Source organism: Macadamia integrifolia, unplaced genomic scaffold (assembly GCF_013358625.1).
Source record: "Macadamia integrifolia cultivar HAES 741 unplaced genomic scaffold, SCU_Mint_v3 scaffold3171, whole genome shotgun sequence".
In the NCBI taxonomy this organism is placed as follows: domain Eukaryota; kingdom Viridiplantae; phylum Streptophyta; class Magnoliopsida; order Proteales; family Proteaceae; genus Macadamia; species Macadamia integrifolia.
The window spans coordinates 22258-28257 of NW_024869265.1; positions in this window are offsets into that span (position 1 = coordinate 22258).

Here is a 6000-nt window from a genome sequence, read left to right on the forward strand (position 1 = left end):
CCCATATCAGTCTTATGGAGGTTGATCCCACATTGGTTATGAATAAGATTTGGTGTGAGTTGATATGGGCTTGGGTTTCCTAAGCTTGTAAGATGATTCATGGGATTCAATTCTCCCAAGTTGATCCTCAGTCCTAGCCCCCCCACATGGTTATGAATAAGGAGGCGGCAAGATCGAGAAGAGAAAATGGAGGCGATAGATAGAAATTGGGCGATAATTTCAATGAGAAGAATTATAGAGAAGGTGTTAGAAAGCTCAAAATAGTGGAAGCTCGTAATGTGGACTAGGTCAATCGGTGGGGGAATTGCGAGGGCGAGTTTGCTTTTGCAAGTATAGAGGAGGATATACAAGGGTAAAGTTGAAAAAAAAAAAAAAACTTGATGAAACTGCCTAATATTGATTTTTTTTTTTTGGGTTAACTGAAAATTTATATAGTGTGAAATCGATTCACAGATCATAGAAAGCCAAGGAGTGGAATGAGGTCATACTATCCTACAACTGTTGGATAGGCTTCTCCTTGCAAGGGTATCAACAATGTCATTAACAACTCTTCGAATATGAGAGAAAAAACATTCAATAGGCTTAGCACAGATTTGCCTAATATCTTCCACAATAAGGAAAATTTCCAACGGAGCACATTTGGACTGGTCAGATAGAGAATGAACGATTTCCAAGTCGTCTGCCACCAAAAAACGGAAGTAACCTTGAGAAATAATATCCAGTTCAATTAAGGCAACCTGGTTTAAGTATCCCAAAATGTAATATATGAAACTTTGGGTATCTTACTATAATTTCTCAAAATATGAGGTACCATAAGACTCATTTACCCTTTTATTTATTATCAATACATTTTTAAAATTAACTTTTTAACATTTAATATTTTATTATATTAACTAATTTATAGACCGGATTTACATGAACAAAAATTTTAAAAATCAATCAAATGTTAGCTACCATGTTGCCGTTTAGTTGTTTATAAGAATAAGTGAAATTGATGGCACATCATTATATAGTCATTATCAATCCAATTTAAATTCACCATGTGTTAATAAAATGCTTAGAAAATATTTTAAAAACGAAAATCTATTTAGATGAAGAAAGAGAAATGTAAGAAACCACTATATACAGTGGGTGATGCAATGAGATGACTACAAGCTAAGTTTTGGAAAGCAAGAAAAGGAAAGAAAGTAAAAGATTTGATTTTTTTTTTGAAAAAGAAAAAAGAGAGCTACAATAATTCATCATTAATATCATCATCATATTTGCCTTATCATGTTTTTCGTTTCTTTCCTTCTTAGCGTATCTCAAATTTAACATTTAGAAGATCGGGGAGACTCCTTATTCCTCCAATGATTATAATGACTATATCATCCATCCACATGGTAGAAATAAATATCATGCATGAAGCTAACCATGCCAGAAACCTTTATCCATTAAATTATAAGATAATAATATTTTAATAATAAAGTATTATATAAAATATGAATATTGATTATTACAATGAAGATCAATTATTGTTTACTAGTTCATACAATCAAAGAATAGTACAATTGTGACGGCTAAAAATCAATATTTTATGCATTGTGTTCATAGACTCTAATTAATACCATTATTTGATCATTATGAATTCATGTCTTTTCATGTTTAAAAAAAGGGAGGGTGGGGGGTGAGCGTTTGCTGTTAGGTCATGTGGCCCTAGCATCAGTGTTTGAGCCAATGCTAAAGCCGACATGACCATGGACACAAGAGGCAAGGTGATCTTTTCATATAGTCATGTGTTTTGAGTGTAGGAGAAGCAGAGAACATGTGTACCTAATCAATCATTTGCTCCACAGATTTTAGTGATTCAAGAATCCATAGTGAATTTTGAGCCATTATAGGACAGTCTCTTGGACCAGATCTCACATATCATGGGAAAGATTCTAAAATATGATTCTAAGTTTGAGGCAAAGGTCCTTGCCACAAATCTTGGCTAAACAAATCATGTAAACTAAACGTGTAAAGTATAAAGCAGAAAGGATCCTAATTTTTTTTTGGTGGGGCCTTATCTTCAATCTTAGTTAACTTATGCCACACATGTGTTAAAATAATTTTTCCACATGTCTCTAAGTATTGGAGAGAAATGAGGCAGCTTGAAATTGGCTTGCATAGAATTGATCCAATTTATTGTGTTACAATCAATAATCAAAGGAAAATGATGTGGACAATTCTGATATTCTTCGACATTCTCTTTCTTTCTTGATCATGTGGACCCTCTTTGTATACTAATCATAATGGCACTTCCTCTCTTGCCAATACACACCACCAGGATATCCATTCTCCACCATAATCAAAAGAGCGGCTCTCGCCGTGGGATTTAAAAGAAGGGTAGATCTATTTGTAATGAATCTCGGTGGCACCAGATTTTGCAATCTTTTTTTTTCCCCCAAACCTTACCTCCGTTTTTTTAAAGCAATTTGGAATTGAGGACTTGATGAGTAATTTCACCTTTGACTTGGTTCACTTGATTCATAAGGCTTAACTATGTTAATTGGCTTGATTTGAGTCAAAATCACAAACATATGGGTACGACCTTCTTTGTAGGAGATACAAAATTCCATTCTCATTTCCCCCCTCGTGTTCCTTTATTTGCAAGCTGCCTTGGCAGCAAACTTGCTACCAAAATGGATAATTCCTCCTCGTATCCCTTTGCAATCCTTGTAGTGTAGGAGAGAAGCAAGCTACCTATCTTTGATACATCTCCTTTGCAGGGAGGAGAATAAAATTGGTCGTAGATGGTTTGATAATCTTAAACAAAATTATGAATGAAGTAATTATCTATGTATTATATATATATATATATATATATAGAGAGAGAGAGAGAGAGAGAGAGAGAGAGAGAGAGAGAGAGAGAGAGAGGAGTCATGCAACTCTTTAGGACTATCCCTAGTTTGTTATTCCAAAATTTTCAATTTTCATGTTCGATAATGGTAGAGACGCCAGTTGTGAGTTTTGGTTTCCCTAAGGCTGTGTTTGATAGCCAAGAGAAGAAAAGAAAAAAGTACATACAAGTGTAAGAATTTCTCTTTGTGCTTGGCTTGTCCTGATCCAAGAGAAGATTTAGTTTTTGAAATTCAAAAATCCTCTTGGGAATTGTGAAGTTTTATTTGTTAAAAAAATAAATAATAAAGAAAATTATTACAAAAAACACAAGAAAACATAAGAAAATACAAAACTTTTCTTTTCTCCTCCTCCAATCATAACCAAACATACATATATATATATATATATATTTTTTTTTTTTCTCTATATTTCATTTTATTTCTTCTCTTTTCTTTTCCTTTCTTTTCTTTTCTTCTCCTGGCTATCAAACATAGCCTAAAACTTGAAGTTTGAGCGTCCTTTGCAACTTGAAACTCTTGGGAGTCAGATCAACGAGTTGTTTTTGGAATCACCCATCACAAGGGTTCATTGACTTTTTAAAGGTAAAATGGTTTGGTGGAAATTGAACTTGTAGTGGTGAAATAAAAAAGAATAGAAAGGAGGAAGGAAATAAAGAAGGTTTTGAAAAAAGCAATTAAACTTGAGAGTGGAAGTGAAACCACAGGAGTCCCTATAGGAAAAAGACAGAAAAAAAAAAAAAAAAAAAAAAAGAAGAAGAAGGAAAGTTAGGGAAGTTGCCAGAGAATGGTGGAGTTAAAATGTATGCATGCGTAGTGCAAAAATTAACTTGATTTAAATTTATCATATCTATTCCTATATCTACATGAATTCAAATTATATAAAAGGATTTTTTTATTGACACTCTCAAAGTGTGAAATAATTTATAACCTATATATATATATATATATATTTTTTTTTATATTCCAAAAAATAAAAAATAAAAAATTATCTATCCAGTATGTATGATACACACAATTCTTTTCTCAATAAAAATTATATAGTATTATTTCACATGCATATTTAAAAAATAAAATCAAGGAAAAGAACACTCAGTTGCACAGCCCCTGCAGTAATGTTGGGGCAATGAGGAGGTGTATATTGGTATCAACAAGGGGTGGAAGCGCCATTTTATCCTCCTCTGTGTTTGAGGCATAGGTACAACTTAGAATAAACTTTTGTTTAACAAAATATAAGAAAAAGAACCATGTCAGTTTGGTATAAAATAGCTAGACATATTGCTTGTGTTCAAGACTGTACAAAGACATCTACATATATTCCCTATTAATAAGGTTGTATCTGAATGTTTTCTAAATCAAACTAGGCATTGTTTGATAACGTTTCTGTGTCTAGAAACAGTAGAAACGGATTTTCAAGTTTTGAGAAATAAAAGCGGATTTTTTGGTGTTTGATAAACTTATTTCTCGAAATGTTTTTTGTAAACATAATGCCACTAAAAAACCCAATAGTATCATCGAATGCCCAAAAGGGAGAGAGGGTTCGATTGTCTCTTTTTTAGTTTAAATAGTTGAAAGATTTATCGGATATAACAATTTTTTTTTCTCTTAAATTTATTTCTAGAAACGATGAAACAAATTGGACTTGTTTCATTAAAGTTATATCTAGAATTGTAAATACACATAATTTTTTATTTATATTTTTTAAAATAAATTAAATGAAATAATTTTATCAAACATTTTTTTAAGTTATTTCTCTGTTTCAAAGAACAAAAAAAATGCAAAGACGAAACGTTTGACACCCCCTCTCTTTTCTATCACCGCTCCTTCCTCATGTGTGTGAGGAAAGTCTTTTTGGGAGTTTGGAAAAAAAGGTCAAAAAAAAAAAATAAAAACTAAAATCAGAGGTCGTTAGACATTACATCGGACAGGAGTTGAGATATGATTGATCATATGAAGTCGTTTGGCAGCGTTCCCTAGGAAGTGCATTAAATAGCACATGTATAGGGCTAATAGGCTTGCTGGTAGTAATAGCAGTAGTAGTATTAGTAGGTACTCCACTGAGCTAACTCCGTAACCTGGGACCAAAGTTGTGTGTTTGTTTTGGATCGGAGCCACTGAAATATGAAACGTCATCTCAAGGCCGCAATTTTGGTTTTAATAGGTTGCCGACATGTAGCGCATCTAGGATTCAACTACTGCGGGCCCCATTTATTTCATCCCACATTAAAATGAAAAATAATCCTTTGTTTTTCTCATTCCTATTTTTTCTTGTTTTGCTACCTGCAGAACACGACACGTGGACAACTTTAATATCAACGCACTAGATGTAATAATCTTCCTCCAACCTTGACCGTTGGATCCTCTATTGTCCATGTGTCGTGTTCTGCAGGTAGCAAAATAAGAAAAAACAGGGATGAGAAAAACGAAGGATTTTGATCCCATTAAAATGGTCAAACAGAAAACTAGGTGTGAAATTGAGTCAAAATTTGCCAGTAAACCGAGTTGCTGTCGCTTGGTAGCCAAAGAAATGAAATCATTCACCAAACCTATTGGACTGAAAGAAATATTTTAATTCTATTTATTTGGTTGTCAGTCGGGTTGAAACTGAGACGTCAAGGGGATTTCGATCCTCTCCAACATACACGTGTTCCATGTGTTGAGATACATGCCTATGACTGATTGGAACGTAGATGGAAGAAGTAGTCGTTGGAGAGAAGTTGAATCCATGCTAGGGGCCTAAATGGTAATAAGGATTTAGTTCTTGGGTATTAGAGAGTATATGTCATTATTGATATGATATCTATCCAGATTGGTTAAATTTACCCATTTTATAAAAAAAAAAGTAATTTTTATGGTTTTACCCTTATTTCAATACTGATAATTGATTTCGATATAATACAACCGATCTAATACCGATACTTAGAACCATGAAGGAAAATGCCTACCACACTAGTCTATTACAGCTGCATAGCTATCCACACATTAGGTTGTGTTTATTTGAATAGAAATACATAGAAAAAGATCTTAAAAAAAAGAAAACAATCCATTCTGATAGTGTGAGCTAAAACCTTGCTTTCAACTAGTCACATGTAAATGAATAGACCTCTTCTTAATCTCCCCC